Here is a 22067-nt window from a genome sequence, read left to right as displayed (position 1 = left end):
AAAGTGCGGAACAGTACAATCAGTAGTTCTTCAAACTGACCATAGATTACACAGGATCAAAGGCCTGACGGAAGAGCCATGTTTCTAAACCCATCCAAGAGGCTTGAAGAGTGGGGACTAATCTAATTTCTTTAGGCAGGGTATTCCAGAGCCAGGGAGCCACCACCGAGAAGGCCCTCTCTCTCATCCCCACCAATCGTACTTGAGACAGTGGTGGGACCAAGAGAAGGGCCTCCCCAGCAGATCTCAATGCCCCTGCCAGTTCATAGAAGAAGATGCGATCTTGAAGATAGGTTGGACCCAAAGTGGATAGAGCTTTTTAGGTAATCATCTGCACTGTGAATTGGGCCTGGAAACTTGGAAGCCAGTGGAGCTGCCTTAAAAGGGGCGTAATATGCTCCCGAAAGCTTGCCCCAGTTAATAATCTGGCTGCTGACCTTTGCACTAATTGCAGTCTCCCAATCATCTTCAAAGGCAATCCTATGTAGAGTGCATTACAGTAGTCCATTCTGGATGTAACTAAGGTGTGGACCACCATGGCCAAGTCAGGCTTTTAGAGATATGGCCGCAGCTGGCGCACAAGTTTTAAATGTGCGAAGGCCCTCTTGGCCGCAACCGATATCTGAGCCTCAAGCATCAGCAATGTATCCAGGAGAAACTCCATACTGCGGACCTGTGTTCTCAGGGGGAATGTAACCCCATAGTGCATAGGCTGTCGCCCTATAACCTGATTGGCCTCGCAACTGACCAGGAGGACCTCTGTCTTTTCTGGATTGAGTCTCATCCAGTCCATCACAGTTGCCAGGAACCGGTTTAAGATCCAATAAGCTTACCTGGAATTAGGTGGGAAAGAGTAGTAGAGTTGTGTATCTCAGCCTATCAGGGCTGAGGGAGGGGGTAAGGGTGGAAGCACTGCTGGCACTTCCTTTAAATCTAGGCATCACATTGTCTTGGTCACCATTGTAAGCCAGGTGGTAGAGAGCTAGAAATCTGGGATAACAAAATGAGCAACTCAGTAGTGACGTGTGCCATGCAAGCTTAGTTTACCTCAGCCTAGGATTCCTAGAATTGCCACAGCCGAGTTTGGGATCCTTTTTCTTTGTGTATGTGGGAGGGAGTTCCATTTAGGATTCTTGCTTTTCTTTGTTTTTAAAAGTATAATTCAATTCAGTGTAGTGTGTGTGTGTGCTTTAATATTTTCTGAAATCTGAAAAGTGCCTCCCCCCTCCCATGTCTGTGTTTCGTGGAATTAGAAGAGAGGGATTTTAATTTTTTTAAAAAAATAAAAAATTATAATCCTCAAAAATCAGTAGATGTCCAAATCTTTCTGAAACTTGGGGGGAGTAGGGCCTTGGTTATGTTGTGTCATTGTAGAGAAATTCAAGGGGATAGCTCTTGTAGTTTTTTTAAAATGTTGTTTGTAGACACTTCAAAAATTTCCTAAACATCAGTGGATGAATGAAATGTTCTGAAACTTGGGGGGGGGGGGGTCATTGGTGAATGTGTGCTATCAATGTAGCAAGTTTCACCCCAATAGCCCTAAAAATGAGGGAGAAAGGAGCCCCGGAAGTTCCCTTATTGGCATAAATGAACGAATAATGTGGCAAAAAAATAACGAAATTTTTGGAACATCGTATTAGATATGACACCGACTCCTTATTAATTTTTCAAAACACTTTAGAATCAAAACAGGAGCTACACAATTTTTGTAAATACAGATCAAGCAGATATTTGGTGTTTCGCACACCCCTAATGGTTTTAATTCTATCAGGAATTATATTACATTGGGTCCTTGCCAATATGATTATATTTAAAAGTTCTTAGAACATAACACAGTCTTGATATTTCTTCCCTTCTATGTACATGTAGTTGACATGCTGTACAGTGATTGAGGCTACCTGAGCTATATTTTATTGGCACCCTTTCACTGTGCAAAGAAGGGGAAATCAATTGTTCTCTTATTAACAAAAGAGCAAGGACTATAATTCAGAAGCCAAGGGCTACTTCACTAAACGTGGGGAGAAATATTTTTATCCAAGTTTTTTTTTTTTAGCTAAAATGGACATTGTCCAAATATCGCAAAATTCAGTGATAACCCTATTTTACATATTTAAGTCATGTTCACACTTTAGGAACATAATGTTAATTATATATACAGTCAGCCTGCAACATTCAACCAGATTGAGGCCCAGGACCCTGCAAAAGTGGGGTAATCATGAATTGCATCCCCCCCCCACCCCTTGAGAGTACACCTCTCCAGGAATCTAGATGCTCCAGCATAACTTTATGGTCAGCTTCTGCTCGAAGTTGACCATAAAGTTATACTCTATATTCTTTTTCCATTCTTGATATTTTTCTTCCTGGTCTCAATTTGTATAGATTGTATTCAGGTTTTTATATAATTTCTTGACCATCTGCCCAGCCTCCCTATTTGTTTTCATCCTATGGGGCTTCTGAGGCTGGCTCCAGACAGGGAAGAAGTCTGTTTAAAAAACCTGGGTCAGGGCAGCCTTCTGTCCCCACACCAGGTTCTTCCATGATGAACTAAGGACTAACCTTTCACCACTCTACTCTGAGAAAATGATGGTTCCTTTTTTATAAGTGTTAAATACAGTGCTTTCATTAAGTCAGAGAAAGCAGCACACCATATCCATTTATATTTTAAAAATCAGTCACTGTAGATAAAACATACTAAATCTGATAGTAAAAGTTTTTATACTACACTTTACATTTCTGGAAGCATAAAGTAGGAGACACAGGAGAAATGTGCTCTTCTCAGATTAAAAGAATATAGTCCACAAAATTCTTGAATTATTGCATAATAAATCAAATTAAATACCACAGAGTTGTAGCAAAGTATAGAGCATAGCTCAGTATGCTTTGCCTGAGCAGGTAGCCTGGTAGAAGAAGTTATTAAAATGTTCTGCTCTATGAAAAATGAGAAAAAAGCTAATAGTTCAGCAGTATTTTTTGAAATCTAAAACAAAACCCATATTCACTGTGATGCTCTAGGAAAATAAAGCACTCCTGCAGTGAAATGAATGGAATAAAAATAACTTTAATTGTGACTGGACTCTTACCAAGATTTCCTAAATTATGAAATGGCTGGGATAGGATCCATAGGTTTATTAAGTTGATTTAAAAATATGTGCCACATTTTATAACATTGACTTAAAACAGCTTGCTAAAAGCATGTCATAAAATACATAAAAACACATTTAAATAGTTTCTATTTACGGTAGAAGCTGATCTAAAATAAAATTTGTACTGTAAAAATAAAATCTGTACTATAACGCAAATTCATTAAACAAAATAAGTGAAACAAAAAACTACCCTATGCAAAAGCTCAGCATAAGAGTAAGGTCATGGTAGCTGGGTTGATGCACAAAATGAGAGAGGGCTAGCTATCCACAAAGTATTTGTTCAGTCTGGAAATCACCTTATCCCATGTCCCAACTACATGTGCTTCTAGAGCACATGTGTCAAATGCAAAGCCCCCACCACAGCATTTTAGGTGGCCCTTGAGGCTTTCAATGCCAGGGCAACATAGTTACATTCATACAGTTTTACAATGACAAATGGTCCATTTAAGACAACCATAACACTCATGTGGCCCTCCGTGAAAATGAGTTTGTGTAATGTTGTGCAGCCGTTCTCCAAACATGATAGTCGAAGGTAGTCCAAAAGTCAATATAGTAATCAGTCTAAATCAGTGGTTCTCAACCTGTGGGTCCCCAGGTGTTTGGCCTACAACTCCCAGAAATCCCAATTTACCAGCTGTTAGGATTTCTGGGAGTTGAAGACTAAAACATCTGGGGACCCACAGGTTGAGAACCACTGGTCTAAACAGTGTGAAAACAAGAGAGTAATGCAGTGTAAGTTCTACAAGGTCTCACAGATCCAAGGCATAAGAGTCACCGAGAAGATACTATCTGTAGCTCTGTTACAGGACATTGCTCTCAGCAAAGGGCTACTACAAACACTAGTTATTTATGTTGTCCCTGAAAGCCCTTACAGTTGTGAGGCCTCCTTCTTCGCCTGCCAATTAGACCTTCACAGCTGAATGGCATTGAGCTGAATGGCATTCAGCTTGAGCCAGACAGGTGAGTCATCTCCTGCTCTTCACTCTAAAGAGCCTCATCCTGCTGTTTAGTTACAGTTAATTCCATGTCAGAATGGCCCGACTCCTGCCCAGCAGCAGTGAACTCCAAAGTATCAGGCTGCTCAGATTACTGCTCAGCATTTTTTTCTGGATTCGGCTGCTGGGAGAAGACCCTCTTCCCCATCATCCTCATCCAGCTCCTGAGTCTTGCCAGTTTGACATTCCTGTTCTAGAGGGCATCCAGTATAGGTTGCAGTGAGTGGGCAGGATTGCATGGAAGGTTGTGCTCATGGAAGGAATATTATTAGGCTTGATATATTTTGGGGACAAAAGAAAGATTTATCTTCAAGATCCAGAATGTATCTCATAATAACAATTAAATTGTGACTTGATTCCTTTTCCTGTCCTAGTGCAATCTTCATTACAGTAAGATCCCCATAACCTCAGAAAACACACCAGTGATTTCATGTACTTGCCTCCGGAGAGGAGGAATGCTCTCTCTAGAAATTTGCTATATCTTCCAGGCAGGGTTGTTGTATGTTTTCTGGGCTGTATGGCCATGTTTCAGAAGCATTCCTCACAACCTCTGAGGATGCCTGCCCTAGATGTGGGTGAAACATCAGGAGAGAATGCTTCTGGAACATGCCCATACAGCCCAGAAAACACACAACAACCCTGTGATTCCTACCATGAAAGCCTTTCGACAACACATCATCCAGATGATTCTATGGTTTACGGAGGACTTAACAATTTCCTAAAGAGGATTGCTTTATAGAAATGTCTAGGTCAGGGGTTCCCAAACTTTTTAAAGAAGGGGCCAGTTCACGGTCCCTCAGATCATTGGAGGGCCAGACTATTGTTGAAAAAAAACCTATAAACAAATTCCTATGCACACTGCACATCTCTTATTTTGAAGTAAAAAACAACAACAAATGGGAACAAATACAGCCTCAATGTTAATAACAATCATAAATATAATAAAAATAATAAAGAAGGTTGGGAGAGACCCCTTGGGCCATTTAGTCCAACCCCCTTCTACCTATGTGCACCAAAAGCACAAGTGAAGCACCCCTGACAGATGGCCACCCAGCCTCAATGTTGATAATAATAATAATAATAATAATAATAATAATAATAATAATAATAATAATAATAATAATGACATTGAAGAAGGGGAAAATCATTGAAAGTGAGGGCATAAATATGCCTAATGGCCAAAAAGTAAAGTGTCACCAGCCAGAGGCCTATAAATATCTGGGCATATTACAGCTGGACAACATCAAGCATGAACATATGAAAACTGTGGTCAGCAAAGAATACACACAAAGGGTCAGAAAACTTCTCAAAAGCAAGCTCAATGGAGGCAACACCATCAAGGGCATAAACACCTGGGCCATAACTGTCATAAGATATACTGCTGGCATCATAAACTGGACACAGGTGGAACTGGACAATTTGGACAGAAAAACATGAAAACTCATGACCATTCATCACTCACTGCACCCTCACAGTGATGTTGACTGGCTATATCTGCCTAGAAGATCAGGGGGCAGAGGACTCTTACAAGTAAAACAAGCAGTCAAAGAAGAAGAACATGTCCTGGCAGAATATGTAAAGCAAAGTGAAGAACCTGCTTTGATTGAAGTCAAAAATCAGAAACTCCTCAAAGCACAGCAGACAAAGAATCAGTACAAGAAAACCGCACTACAAACTAGAGCTGACTGCTGGCACAACAAAACATTGCATGGAAAGTTCCTTGACAAAATTGAAGGAAAATCTGATAAGGAGAATACCTGGCTATGGCTCACTAATGGGACCCTGAAGAAGGAGACAGAAAGCCTGATCCTTGCAGCCCAGGAGCAAGCCATCAGAACAAATGCAATTAAGGCCAAGAAAGAAAAATCAGCTGATGACCCAAAATGCAGACTGTGCAAGGAAACCGATGAAACCATTGATCATATCCTCAGCTGCTGTAAGAAAATCGCACAGACAGACTACAAACAGAGGCACAACTATGTGGCCCAAATGATTCATTGGAACTTATGCCTCAAGTACCACCTCCCAGCAGTAAAGAACTGGTGGGATCACTAACCTGCAAAAGTATTGGAAAATGAACACGCAAAGATACTGTGGGACTTCCAAATCCAGATTGACAAAGTTCTGGAACACAACACACCAGACATCACAGTTGTGGAAAAGAAAAAGGTTTGGATCATTGATGTTGCCATCCCAGGGGACAGTCGCATTGATGAAAAACAACAGGAAAAACTCACTATCAGGACCTCAAGATTGAACTTCAAAGACTCTGGCAGAAATCAGTGCAGGTGGTCCTGGTGGTGATGGGCACACTGGGTGCCGTGCCAAAAGATCTCAGCCGGCATTTGGGAACAATTGACATTGACAAAATTACGATCTGCCAACTGCAAAAGGCCACCCTACTGGGATCTGCACGCATCATCCGAAAATACATCACACAGTCCTAGACACTTGGGAAGTGTTCGACTTGTGATTTTGTGATACGAAATCCAGCATATCTATCTTGTTTGCTGTGTTATACTGTGTCTTTGTGTCAATAATAATAATAATAATAATAATAATAATAATAATAATAATAATAATAATAAAGAGGATTGGAAGATACCCCTTCTGCCATTTAGTCCAGCCCCCTTCTGCCTTTTTGCAGCAAAAACACTAGCAAAGCACCCCCTTGATAATTAATTATTAATTAAATAATAATTCAAATACTATTATAAACAAGAAAAACTCTGGAAGGCACGCTCCGGGCGAGGGAGGGAGTGGGGGCCGGATAAATGGCTTCGATGGGCCGCATGTGGTCCCTGGGCCTTAGTTTGGGGACCCCTGGTCTAGGTCTTCCAACTCAACTGTCAAGAATTGTATTTGGTTATATTCATAATTTTTATGCAACCAAAGGCCAGCTGGGAACATTCCCCTATGGATATGGGCTTTTACTGAAATTTCAAAATCCATGTCTTATTGATCTAGCACAGATTTTTGGAGTACACAGGTGAAGGAGTACTGAAGGAGAAAAGAGAAAGTGATGGGATCCAGTGAAAATATACCATTGGATCCTGCATTGATTTGACTATATTAAGCACTCCACAGTAACCAACCATCCCAGATAGATTTTCCTGATCAATACAACACTCTCAGTAGAGACTGTTCACACATTCAGCTTGAATCATTGAGTTCTAAGGCAAGTTATGATTCCCATGAACTAAACTTTCCTGTCAACTGTCACCATTTCAGACAAAATATGTGTCTGAGTGCATCAATTCATAGAGGAATGCAGTATCACTCAATATTTTAGCACATATCAATTGGGAAAGAATTTACTGATCCAAATTTGCTACAGCAGATGAAATTCAAAAGAATGCTCCTACAAGCAACACCTTCCTTAGCTGAAACAATGCTGATTTATTCTGAAACTGATAAAGAAAGCTAAATGTCAAACCTCTGACCTTTGCCATTTGACCTCACTGTATTCTTCCTCCTGGTTCTTTTCCTCTGGATTCTGCTGCTTCATTCTGAAATTCTGCAATGGTGCAACCCAGGTTCTCTTTCTCTTACTCACTTGGGACTGCTTCACACAGGGTATTTTTGCCCCATTTTGCTGCTTTTATGTGCAGTAAGAATGGAGCCTACTGTGCACCATCACACGATGCATGGCAGGCCCTGTTCACATTGCTCCCAAAGTGGAGGGGAAGCGCTGAAAGGTGCTTTCTCTTCCACTATGAGGAGGAAAGTGCCGATAGAACTATCCGCACTTTCCTCCCCTTTTTTCCGTGTGTTGGCAGAAGGGGAGGCAGGGCAACAAACTGTTATTGCACATTGCCACCCTTTTTGCTATCTGATGGGGGAGGGAAAGGTTGCCAACGCATTCTGTCCCATCCCCACCATGTGATGAGGGGAAGAGGGAGGGTGCGTGAACCATGAACCACCCCGTGTACCTTCCCTTTTGTGGCGCAATGGCATGGTCTGAAAGGGCCATGTGAAGAGGTCCCAAGTTGATCTGCACTCTGTGTGCAACATGAACTCATATTGCTTTAGGTAAACATTCATACAATCCTTTTCTCTATATTGTCAGCCTTTCGCCTTCAGTAGGGCTGGGGAATACGACCCCTATCAAAGTGAAAAACTATGAATTTCTAGTCTTATAGTCTTATAGCTATAGATAACTTCCACTGGAAGCTGATCATAGCATCACACTGTAGGACCTAGAGATTCCTAGACAGAAAATTTTTAATTAAATCTGTGAATAATCAAATCTGCAAAAGTGCTAGGATTACTAATAATAAAACTGATGTATTATTCATCATTACTTTCATGTCTTTCAAAAAACTCAGGCAGCAGGTCTGTGTCTACTGTGAGAAAGCCTTGTTGCATCTAATTTCCCCAAACTGGTTATTACTGAAAGAGCTACACAACACCAAACCACAAAGAGACACACAACCTGACCTCCATGAAGAAAAGCACCTGGAAAATTGAATTTATTTCCACTTTAGTTTGGGCCATTTCTTGACTATTCCTGGGAAGAATGTGTCCTACAGCAAGCCAAGGAGGCTGTCCTGGTCCTAAACCAATGTCTATCAGTGGATGAGAGCAAAAAAAAGGGGAACTCAATTCAAACAAGACAGAGTTGCTTCTGCTCAGTTGTAAAACAGATTAGGGAATAAGAATTCCACCTGTGTTCGATAGGGTTACACTTACCATGAAGACACAGATCTACAGTTTGATTTAGCTTTGAATCTGGAAGCTGAGACTTCCATTGCAAACATATAAAACCAGACTTTCTAACTGAAACTTGTTCATAAATAAATATATGTTCTAATTGACAGAATAAAAAGGTCATTTTAGGGTCAAATGTTCTGAAGAAGAGAAAGGATGTAGAAAAGCAATGAAACAAAGTCTGAAGTGATAAAACATTGGGGCAATCAGGCAAGGTATCTATGACTCCATGCTTGTCCAAGGTATGTGCCCATTCCCTCATGAAGTTGTAAAACAAGATAAAATCCCAAGCTCCCCTTTCTCAAACAAATACATATTAGGGATTGTGTGCAGGCTGCCCTGTTAGTCAGAAGCTAAATGAGAGGCTGTTGTGTCTAAGTCCAATAGCCTTGGCTTAAAAAAATGAAACATCAAAGGAGGGGAAATTGCTATCCCCTGTTTAGTTTGGCAGCATAGTGTAGGACCTGTTTGTAATTTATATCATTCAAAGTAAATTACTACTATACAGAGGAAAGGATTAATCTATGCTGATGGAAAGGAGAGCATTTGAGAGTATTATGTTTTTGTCTTCCTTATTATTGTTCACTTTCATGAGAGACATTTATCTTTCTCCCCCTGAAATGGCTTTTCTATATGTTCTGGAATACTGTATAATAGATATTATTTTTTGAACACACACCTGTAGCTGTAGGCATAAATGTCATACACATGAAGAGCCCGAGGAGTCCAGTTTGTATTGAACATAAGTCCTATAGTAAGAAAAAAGAGGGAAATTTATGGATTTTTGACATTCTCCAAAGCTGGTACAGGAGAACTCATGAGCTGATCTGTATTTTATTCATTCTAGGAATGGGAGTGTTGGAGGCACACGTAGAAACATCTGTTCACAAAACAGGCACCTACATTTCTTTTTTTGGAATCATGAACTGAACCCACGTTACATGCCAGGGGCCTCCCAGAATAAGAGAATGCCAACTGAGACAAATTGCCCTGTACCCAATAAGAGCGAACTCCCACCCATATGATACATGCCCTTGATTTCACACTTCCCCTGCTATCTTGCTCATCCACACACACAACAACACCCCCAACACCCCCCCCCCCAAATCTTACTAGATAATGGTAGTAAGATAATGTCTACTCCATTCCTAATAAAACTGCTGCAGAGCCCTGCTCCATCTAAAATACCTATATTACCACCTTCTCTGATTGATATGGGTTTCAAAAGTGGGTTGCATTGTAACAAGAGGGCTGTTGTGGATGTGCATGGTTATTTTATTATATCTAAAGAAATATACTTTATGTGACTGTAATCCAGCATTCAATTCCTGTTTGCTAGTTGAAGTGACCTTAATGGCATTAAAATAATTTAGGCATATGATGCATTTGACTTGTTCTGTGCAGGATATATCCTCAATTGGGGATGGAAAAATATTTATCTTGTCCCCTGACCCCTCAAGTCCTTTTATACCACATATTTAGAACAGCATAATAGAGTTCAAAACCAAACAGTCTTGCCCTCTATAGGCTCAGTCAAAAGCAACCTGCTTCAGCATTTCATAGATGTGTATGCTTTTCAGTTAATAACCTTTGCTATCTTGAACTCAATCTAATATTGCACATGCATCCTAACATTCACTTGGGAAATTTTGGTGGATATTCCACCAATAGATAGCTGTATGCCTTCAAGATGTTTTAAATATCTATTTAGAGAGGACTTACCATTGCTTTCTTCTTAGGCCCCATCTACACTGTCAGATAATACAGTTTGAGCTGCATTACAATAGTTAGTGTAGAAACATATAATGCAGATTGAACTGCAGTGAATTGGATTATATGAGTCTACACTGCCATATAATCTAGTTTAAAACAGTTAATCTGCATTCTGAAACCGCATTATATGGCAGTGTAAATGGGACCTTAAAAGGCTATCCTAAATTTCCTTCCTGGTGAGCTTAAGGCAAGGAATGGAAATTAAACATTTATTTACTAGGAGTAAGAACTTCTCTTAATAGGCTGAAATGAAAAAAGTGGGGCGGTCACAATTGCATGTTTCTTTTCTTTGGCCATGAAATTAAATATGTAGGTTGTTATTGTTATTGTATTTTCAAACCACTCCTCTTGCAACCTTATCACACAGGGCAGAAGGAACGTCCTAGGATGCTTCTGCCCCAGTTCACCCATGGAGTCCCATGCTGCCCATTATACAACATAGGGCAACTTCTGGTGAGGTTCTGTGGGTGAACTGGGGTGGCAGTGTAGTGGGACCCTGCTGCCACAAACACAGAAGTCATCCCGTGTTCTTATAGGAACAGCAGGACTTTGGTAGTGTGCCAATGCTTTCCACGTGGCATGAGAAAGTGTCAGCTGGAGGCCAGGGTGCTGGGATTGCCCTGATGCTGTGTTGATGCTGCCAAATTCATCATGAAGGTTGGCAAATTATGACACTGGACCAAAACAATGTAAGGAGGCCCTTAGTAGCCTTGAAACACTTCCCATGTAATTTTGGAGTGTCCCCTACCACTCTGGATCAGATTCACGGACACAGAAACTACGTATGGAAAGTGGAAAATAAACAAAATTCCTCCCTCCCAAGTTCATGTACTTGGTAATCTTTAGACCATCTGGGTGATATTGGATTGCAACTCCCAGCATCCCTGACCAACAAAGCAAATGTTGAAGCAAGCCAAGAACTGCAAGCCAAAATATCTGGAAGACCCCATGATATCCTCCCCCAGCTCTACTGGGTGATCGAGTTCATGGAAGGTCTTAGCTAGATGCAATTTATTGACACCTTTTTCCTATTAAATTTAAAGGAAATTCAATATTGTAATTTTGTTGCTGTTATATTTCTCAATTTATTATTATATATAAAACTCTGGTCTGTCTGTTTCTTAGATCTAATTTATTTTAATTAATGTTCATGCTCAAATAGGCACAGACCTCATTAGCCATAAATTCTAAATCTAGGAGATGTGAATAGGAGTCTTATCAGAAAGGTGCATATTCCACAGGCCAGTACACACAGCCTAAGGCATCTTCAGAATTGTGTTAAACCAGCAGCATTATGAGCATGACCCTCTCCATCCTATACACATCTACTCTCATTTTTCTATAGATAATTCACCAGATCTGTATTTTTTCTACATGTAAATGAGTTCTGAACAGAGGGATTGGGCCTTACTTTCAACCTAAATCTGTATTACTAAGTCTTAGTAATTGGATGATTTAGCAGCAAGACCCTCATATTTTTAAAGAGCAGGGGCAGTTCAACCGTGAGACAAATTAGGCAGTTGCCCATGATGCCATCCTCTAGTGGGCGCAGTTGAGGCGCTCCAGCGTGCGTGTGCACCCCCGCCTCCTCCTCCCAGGCTCGCTCGTGAACGAATTGATCCTCTGCCTGCAGGTGCCGTTGCTGCTTCAGCTTCCTCCCCCTCTCCTCTCCTCCTCCCCCCTCCCCATGTGCGTGGGCACCCACAGGTAAGCACTTGCTCGCTCGAGGCTGGGAAGGAAGGTGGGAGGGGAGGTCTGATCGAGCGGTCATCTTGTACAGCTTGAGTTGGTCTCTGCAGGAATATAGCGAGCGGCCAGCGGGAAAGGGAAGGCCAAGGGACAGTAAGAAAGAGCTCAGCTTCTTCCTCCTGATCCAGCTCCCTGCCACTTTAAGCGAAGGGGTTGGAAGGGAAGCCTGCTCTTGCAGTGGTCTCACGTGCGCGGGCAAACAAGCAAGCAAGCAAGCAAACTCCAGGCCTTGTCATTGGAGGAGAGGGGAAGTGAGAGGTGTGCATGTGCGCAGACTCCCTCCCTCACTCTCGCCACTGGTTCTCACTCGCTCACTCTCCCACCTGCAGAATTGCGCTGTCTAGTACGTGCATGTTGGGAGTGCCCTCTCTTGGCCTTGCATCCGGAGAAAGGCAATATGGCCATGTCTCCAGAAGCATTCTCTCCTGACGTTTCGCCCACATCTATAGCAGGCATCCTCAGAGGTTGTGAGGTTTGTTGGAAACAAGTCGAGGGAGATTTATATACTTGTGAAAGGTCCATGGTGGGAGAAAGAACTCTTATCTGTTGGATGCAAGTGTGATTAATCACCATGATTAGCACTGAAAAACCTACCACACATATTCTATTCACCTCTACCTTCTACCTTTTATTTTTCAGTGATTGGTTGGGGGGGGGGGGCGCCAAAAATACTGCTTGCTTACACTTGAAAATTACTTAGGGCTGGTCCTGTTAAAGAGGACATTGACAAGCTGGAATGTAGCCATAGGACAACAAGCAACCACTAGTGCATTTACACCTCAAAACTAATGCAGCGTGATATCACTTTAACTGTCATAACTCAAGGCTATGGAATCTTTGGATTTGTGGTTTGGTGAGGCCCCAACACTCTTTTGGCAGAGAAGGGTAAAATTAAGCTCCTATTATTCTATAGCATTGAACATGGCAGTTAAGGTTTTGTCAAACTGCATTCATTCTACAGTGTAATTGTGCCCCAAGATACTAAAGGGTTTGGAAATTAAGTCTTAAAAAACAGCCCAGGTAACTAGATACTGTATGTTTAGATTGGAGAAGACAACTGAAAGGTGATATGATAGCCATTTGAACTATTAGGTGTTCCTTGCTATTTTATAATTCAGAATCCAAACCAATGATTTCAGGTTATAAAAAAGAGAATCTGATTAGTAAGTTGGAAGAACTTTTTGATAGTAGGAACTGTTCAAAAGTGGAATGGACTGTCTTGTAAGGTGGTGATCTTGCCTTTACTAGAAATTTTTAAAGAAGAGTTCAGTGGCCACTTCTCAGGGATGCTTTAACTGTGGATTCCTTTGTGTCAGGGCAAACTGGATGGGTCTTGGGATACTTTCCAACTTTATGATTCCTATGGTTTTACTCTTGATGCCAGTAGAACTATTTAATAGAACAAGAAGAAAAAGACAGCTTGCTCTTCACTAAACTGCAAAGTATTAGAACAGCTCTTGCTTCAGTTCACCCAAGAAACTAATATGGTTCCATATGGTTCTACAGGACTGTTGAGCCCAGCTTGTCTTCTTAGAAGTAATTGTCTCATTTAAGCAGAAACAAAACTATCCTTATGGAGCTCATCTCCAGCTTCCTTCTTGACTTCTGCAACATCTCCTCTCTGCATAACTAAGATTTTGCTTATGGACTTACTTAAAATACAGTATGCTAAATATTTCATCAATGACATATGCCCCTCATTTCAAATGTATCTTCTGAATACAATTTTTGGTTTTTCACTCTACTGATTACTTAGAATATATCAAGAGCTCTTTCTTTATTTCTGGAGTAAATGTATTATTCAAGTTGTTGTATGAAATGATGTATCTTATGCTTCCCAAAAAAACCCCTTTTCTCTATATGGCTAATAAGCTTGTGTATTTCAGCTGAACTTTGATCCATTTTTGCTGGCTGGATGCTGGTAGACCCCCATATCCGTTTTTGCATGCCTCCCAAAAAAGGGCATACAGCCGGACGGCATTTTTAGACTGCAGCCAAAAAATGCGGCCAGATCCAGCCCATTGGTGGCAATGGGAGGCTCCCCAGGCTCCCCTTCCCGTCATGTTAGGCAATTGCATCATTTGTCCTTATATCTTTCATTAAGACCTGGATTAAAAAGCATCAGAGTTAAGATATCACTCTTTCTGTGATCCTTTCCCTTTGGACTGTAGAAGAGACCTGGGTTTAATGCTTCCTCAAAGCTATTTCTACTCTAAAGGACATAGGTGCTATAGGGGTTGCAGGCATGCGCTCTCTTTCTCTGCACGCAGTTTTCCAAGACATTTTAAGGAGGCTTCCCACTTCCCAGGGAAAGAAGAGCAAATACCTGGAGCTATCCTACCCTTGGCTTCATTTAAAAGCCCTCTCTTTTCAATTGATTGTACTGCAGGCCCTGCCTGGAGTGGTGCTTTTTTCCCCTTCATGACTTTCTGCTTCGGGTTTAATGCTTCTTTAAAGCTATTTCTATGCTAGAGGAGAGGTAAGTAGGTGGTAGTAGTTTTCTGAGAAGAGAGGCTTTTCTTTTTTGTTTGCTGGGATTACTATTACTAGTAATAAGTATTATCTTTTGGGGCCCTGGTGGTGGCGCAGTGTGTTAAAGCATTGAGTTGCTGAACTTGCAGACCGAAAGGTCCCAGGTTCAAATCCCGGGAGCGGAATGAGCGCCCGCTGTTAGCCCCAGCTCCTGCCAACCTAGTAGTGCAAAAACATGCAAATGTGAGTAGATCAATGGGTACTGCTCCGGCGGGAAGGTAACGGTGCTCCATGCAGTCATGCCAGCCACATGACCTTGGAGGTGTCTACGGACAACGCCAGCTCTTCGGCTTAGAAATGGAGATGAGCACCAACCCCCAGAGTTGGTCACGACTGGACTTAATGTCAGGGGAAAGCCTTTACCTTTACCTTTACTATTATCTTTTAGAAGTATTTTCTCAAGGAGAGGAGGGGAGGAGAAAAAAATCTAAAAGGGTGACTCGCCAAGCCCCCAAACGTGCACACCCCTCCCACCCATTCCACATGTTCCCAACTCCCAGTCAGCTTCATTAAATAAAATCAAGAAAATCAAAGAAAATAAAAAGATTCAAGAGAGAAGCCAAGCCAGAAGCCAAACCAAAAATACACTGAAGCAAGGCAAATGCGATGCCGAAAAGGGGAGGATCCATGATTGGCTGACACATGATGCCATTACAGATGGGTAAACATGACAACTGGGCCCTTGCTGTTATGGCGATCGCGTAGAGCTGAAGAAGCCGGTTTGGCTGAAATAAAACAGCTAAAATCTATCTGTGCACAAGCTTAATGTCTAACATGAGCATAGGGAGAATATTTTAACCCAATTTGTAACTATCCTTCATTCAGCATGTCCAAGGGAATTCAGAAAGTTTATAGCCCAAAGTTTTCAAAATTCTGCATTTAATCTATAAATGACAAGTGACATTGCCAGCTTCTTTCTTGGAGGTCTCCAACTCCTTGCATTCAATATAATAGTTTCCGGGAAAAATAACACTCCAAATTTGATTGATTTTATATTTTTCTCTTTAAAGACATATCTGGCCATGTGTACATAAGAGTGTCCCATACAAAGAAGCCTCTTTTCTCTCTAATTCCTTGGTATAAAAATCTGTTTTACTAAGAGAAGTTTTAAAGGGAGTTCGTAAGTTTTTATTGCCACCTAGTGTTCAGAGACAGAGTTCCAACAAGCCTATCAAGCTAGAAGGTGTGGAAAAAAACAATGAACATACATATTTGTGTGTGTGTGTGTGTGTGTGTGTGTATTTCCCATGAAAAATACTTATAGCAGAATTGAAACTTTTAATATTGAATGGAAGGCACTGTGAAGTTAAGTTGAAATTATAGAGAATAGAAATAAATCAGTGTTTATGAAGGTAGGTGGCAAAATGGAAAGACCAGCTTGTTGGGATAAATATATGGTCATATCAAAGAAAATTAATTCTTTTTTACCTTATTAGGGACCACTTCACAGTTACCTTTTTTTCAGCGGTGGCAGTGGGAGGGTATAACTTCAGCCACAGAGCCCAATGGCTTCCATCGCACTCCTGAGAACTACGTCCGGGGTGGCTCTTTGGCTGAAGAAGAAGAAAGTGTGGCCATGGTGTGGGTGCTGCTGGGTCAAGTGGCCAGGCTTTCAGGGGAGCAAAAGTCAGAGAGTGAGGATGAGAAATAATCTCAATCAGATACACCCATGGGATACCTCTTTGGAAGTTTTTAAAAGAAGATTTTACTTCTAGAAATTTTAAGAATTTCCTAAAAAGCAGTGGATGACCCAAACATTCTGAAATTTGGGAACTAGCAGTGGTAAATGTGTCCTTCAAGTGTGGCCATTTTGTCCCAATTGCCCTAAAAATGATGGAAAAAGAAAAGTCTCCCATTGCCACCAATGGGCTGGATCTTCCCAGAGCTAAAATGGATCTTCTGGCTTCTGGAAATGGTACAGTACAACCTCCATTTCCGTGGGACCGTTATCCATAGTTTAATTCATCAATATCCAACAATGTGTCATCTTTAAGTACTTTCTAGCTCCTACAAACTCCAATTGTATTATTTGATTTATGGTTTTGTGTAATCACATGAAGTCTGGGAATGTATTCTTTGCAGATACTATATTTCAGAGGATGGTCTAAAAGTGGAATCTTAAAAGAATGAATAATACTTGTGATTAAGAACTAGAGGGATTTTGGGGGGTCGGGTTGTGAGGGGTTAGAAGAGCAAACACACGCCAACCAGTCTTCAAATTTCAGTGCATGCACTTCATTCTTCATATTTTAATGACTTAGGTGATTCAGTCCACCAAACAATGAAGTATATTCAAATGAGCACATTAGGGAATAAGAACACAAAAAGTTTACATTAGCAAAACATACAAAATGCTTTATATTAGGCAGAACTGTATATAAAATGCATCTTTTATGAGAAATGTACATATACATCTTATACAAACAGTATTGCTATACAGGGTTTCATTTTCTTCAGAAAATCAATACACTGGTGTGAAAATAGGATGAAACAAACAAAAAGCTGAAAGAAAATGAGGCAGTGATCAAAATTGGGCACTTTTGCCTGGTCCTATTTTCTGCTTTATTTTTTAGACAGAATAAAAATTTAAGATAATAACTGGGTGGTAGTGTGATGTGATGGCAGTATGTTATTTGTATGCATTCTCCTTTTTGTATGCACATTACTATGCATTTCTGTCTTTAAAAACAAATTGTTCACAAGTCTCCTTGTTTTGTCACTGAAGCATGACAACATTTACTCGAAGGCTTTTCACAAACAAAAGAGTTATGAGCATCAGTTTTCATGTATCTTTTACTCTTACAATTTTCTTTCTTTAAAAGTCAAGCACTCTCTCTTTCCAGCACTAAAGGAGCATGATTTGGTTGCTTATCTTCTCCCTCAATCTAGTTGGAATGCTGAGATGAACGTGATCCTTGAGAATTCGAATACAATCCAAGATGATCCCCACTTGTCTGCCTAATGTAATGATTAGAATGTAGCACTTCTCTCCACATGAGGCAATGCAGTTCTTGGCTAAAAAGAACGATGTACGAAGCCCACAATAGCAGTATACGTTTTGGGAGAAAATACATTCTAAAGATTAAATCTGCAGATGCATTTTAATGCAAATTTCCACGTGCCTTTAAAAAAAATAGTTCACTGATTCATGCAAACACAAGCTGGAACGGGGAAGACTTGTGAAAATGAAACAGATTGAAAATGAGACAAATCTGTCCATCATTTTTTCCATCAGCATGTTCATTTTGGTTTGTGTCTATATACACATAGAGATTATTTTCTTCCATTCCAGAAGGCTACAAACCTTAATTAAGATGAAAGAATATTGCAGGATTTATACTGAATAATGATCAGGCTGCATACTGTACTAAGAGAAATGTGCAAGAGTAGGTGGGAGTATGTCTCTATACCTTTTTCTTTAATTATGTGAAAGAACTTAAATTGGAAGTGAGAAATGTGTGGGTCTCAACATCGGTGATGCCGGCTAGGGCTGCTGAGCATTATAGTTCACATGATTCCCATGTTGTGTGACTTCAAGTCATTTTGACTTATGGTGATGGGGTTTTCTTGACAGGATTTGTTCAGAGAGGATTACCTTTGCTTATCTATGAGATGGAGGGAGTATGGCATGCCAAACATCACCCAGTAAGTTTCAGTGCTGAAACGAGATGCAAACTCTGGCCTCCAGAGTCATAGCCCAGCATTCAAACCACTACACTAGACTACCCATCCAAGGCTTTAATGCAATTGCCAATGCATTTCTAAATACTTTAAAAGCACCAGATCCCATATGCTATCAGAAGTTCAGCATAGTCTGTCCTGATTCATATTTGGAAGTGAGATCATCAAGGCATTTGTGGTGCTGTACACTATATTTCAGAGGAAGGTGATGGCAATAAGACTGGGGATAAATCCAGTCACGAAAACCCTATGATTGAGTCACCATAACTCAGAGTGGATTTGAAGGAGCTAACAAGTGTGATACAAGTGGCAGAAAAAACGTCTCTGGGAATTCTGAAATGATTTGTTTGCATATTGACCTGGAATAGGCAGCAGAGGGCGGTATTAAGCTTGCCATCTCATGAAAAGTGAAATGGGAAGGAATGTGGCTTATATCTATTGCACCTGTTTGAGCTAACACATTAGTAAAGCTTATAAAGAAGTTTGACTGTTAATGAAATATTGATGCCATAATAACTTTCTACTGTCAAGTTTTATTACTTTGGAATAGTAAAACCTTGTTCCTCTGGAATGTGTGTTGAATATTTCAAAGTGCAGAACAGTCCAATTCATACTGAGGAATGTTGCTGCATTGTGAGGAATGAACTTTGAATAGCCAGCTACTGGTCTGATGTTTCGCCAACCAAAATTGTTTCCATGTTTTTAGTCCATTGATGAAATGTTTTTTCCACAGTGCATGTTAGTTGTAGGAGGATCCAGGAGTTGAAGAGTTATCCAGAGAAGGCCAAAAAAGAAGAAGAAGAAATGGCATTGATCAGTACAATAAATTCAGTCTTTCCTGCCCCTGTTAGGATGTGTGACTCAGTCACAGGAGGGAAGTGTGTATGACCACTGTGGCTAGCAAAGCAGGCCTGAAGACAGGGGACATTTCTGCACACAGCTATCATTAGGCACAGGAATTGCCTTAGGGGTAATTGCTTAGAGGCAACAACAAGATGATAATGGATGCAAGACCTGAGGGCTGCAAAATCTTTCCTTCCTGTCCTAGTCTGCAGAGTCAAAGTCCATTGTTCAAACCATTATTCTGCATTGGCTTTCCCAAAGATTGTTGCAGAATGGGAAATATTTCAATGGAAATATCTGTTGAACCTGGACTATCTCTGTGCAAGACATGTCCTCTACTGTACACAATCTTTCTCTGTAGTTTCAGAAAATAGCAATTCACACACTGCAATTCTAAAGCTGCTGTATTTGCTAAATCAATAAGCAGAGACAGATCTGTCCAAGGTGCTGATGTGCAGTGGTGGTTTCCTGCTCTATTCCTACAGGAAAACCTTTCAGTTGAAAAGATGGATGGGCAATGTGGAGGGCCAGAGAGCAAGGTGCGCCTCCATGGGCCCCACTATTGTGTTCTGAGCATAGTGGAAGTGACATTGTATTATTACTGTTTTGGATGTTGACTTTTTTGCTTGTTTGAGCACTAGGGGGAGTGGGGCCTCAGGTTAGTTATAATAAAATGTTGTCCTTTATATAAATGGCAAAACTGAGGTTTAGTTTTTGGAAATATTTTTGGGGGAGGGGTCATTTAAAGCCATGGATGGTTTAATCCATGAATACAGAATCCACGGATATAGGTGACTGACTGTATATCCCCATCCCTTCAAAAAGGAAATTTGAACCACACATTAACTCTTTCTCCCTAATGACCCAGACCATGAGCATACTGATGGATCCTTCTTGACTCTCAACTTACAAACCAAACTAAAAACTGTACCATATTCCTATTGACTTCTCCACTTCACACAATGTTCATCACTGCTTGTGTGAAAAAGCTGAAATGAAGCATGACTGTGTCATTATCAACAAGGAACACATTTGCAGCAGAGTCCTTTGCTCTGGCTACTAGACCATCCCATAACTGGAGAAGGGAAGCTTTGGTATGTTTAATGGGCTTATTCATTAGTAAGTCAAATATAGTGTATATTACATCCTTTGATGCAGTGGTTTCCACCAACTGAATGGGGTTTCTCCTCATCCAAACCTCCTCTTAAAAGGGAAGTTCAGTGGTACATATGGCAAAGTGAATGAATTAAATATATGTGTAAATTTTCCATGCTGGAAAGTAAATAATTACATATCATCCAGCTCTGAAGCAATGGTAGCTGGTTAATATCAAATAGGCCCAGTATCACAAAGTGAGGTGCATCTCTTATTTTTTATTTGGGTTGGAATCTAGAAGTTGAGGTAGTAATGAAGCTCTTTCCTTTATTTGAGGAGAAATATTGATTTAGTTGGGAAAGAGCGACTGAATATCAGGATGTATTTTCAAAGTTTTATTTCAGAAAATATTCCAATGTAGTTCAGTCAGGAAATATGGCATGCCATTTCTCAGGAGCTGCCAGAAGCTGGCAAGATTGCAAAGTAGAACTGCAGCATTAGCAGTGCCAGCTGAAGCATTCCATGTAAATACACCAATAAACCCACTCTGAACTTTATATGAGCTATATCCCCAAAATAGATCCAACACCTTTGATACCTCCCTTAAAGTTTAGACTGAAATTCAGAGTGGATTCATCTCTCCATTGACATAAAGCCAACCAACTACCACCAAGGATCAGTACATAACAGTCACAAGGTTGCTTAAAAAGGGGTGGAGAGCAGAGCATCCAATTTTCTTTTTGATGTTGTTTCCATGTTTGTCATTTGCCATAGCAGCTAGAACCAACATATAATTCCAGATTCTTCTGCATTAGAAAGTCTGTCACATGACAATCCAAGCCATATTCTCAGTATGTATGATACAAATGGATAGCATAAATACTGTTTGGGGATAGTGTGAGACATTAGTAAGTGGGAATACTCACATAAGGGGAGAAAGTCGATAGATGTACCATGAATGTTCACTCATTTTGCTTACATAGGCTTGACTAAAGCAATCTCCCTAACCTTGACAACCTTGCTCCTATCAGTCCTACCTTGTGTGCCCAATGTTCAGGGATGTTGAAAGTTGTAATCCAAAGCATCTGAATGGTTCCAGGTTAGGCAAGAAACTTCTAGAGAATGTGGATTAAGGTTTCAAGGGTTTCATGAGAACATATACAGTTAAATAATAATGACAATAAATTGTTGTGTGAATGGGGTTTAATTACAAGACATGCCTGAGTTTTACAAAATAATCAAAGGAGGTTTGGCATCTTCACCAATTTAAGAGGGAACCGTCAAAGCAAGTTTTAATGTGCACTTACTTCTAGACATCCTATAGAGAATGAAGACCTAATTACCACAGCAAATGAACTTTGCTGTTTTGGTTCTTTCCTGTCTTTGCCAGAGGTGGTTTCTTAGTGGGTTCATTGGTTACCAGAGCTGCTGTTTGACTGGCTGTTGTAAAACTGGACATTGTCCTTTTAAAAGTGTTGTCCTTACTTTTTGCATTAAGCAGTGTTTGGTTTGGAGTGTATTTCAATGCAACCTTGTTTGCATCTCC

General features: G+C 40.6%; 1 protein-coding gene across 4 annotated transcripts in view; it reads left to right on the top strand.

Annotated features, from left to right (window-relative positions):
• Positions 1–22067, top strand: part of kcnip1 (potassium voltage-gated channel interacting protein 1) — a 747099-nt gene that overhangs the window by 495923 nt on the left and 229109 nt on the right. The window lies entirely within an intron of this gene.

The sequence above is a fragment of the Anolis carolinensis genome, chromosome 2 (assembly GCF_035594765.1).
Source record: "Anolis carolinensis isolate JA03-04 chromosome 2, rAnoCar3.1.pri, whole genome shotgun sequence".
In the NCBI taxonomy this organism is placed as follows: domain Eukaryota; kingdom Metazoa; phylum Chordata; class Lepidosauria; order Squamata; family Dactyloidae; genus Anolis; species Anolis carolinensis.
Note: the sequence above shows the minus strand (reverse complement) of the source record. Positions and strands in the feature narration are given on the sequence as shown.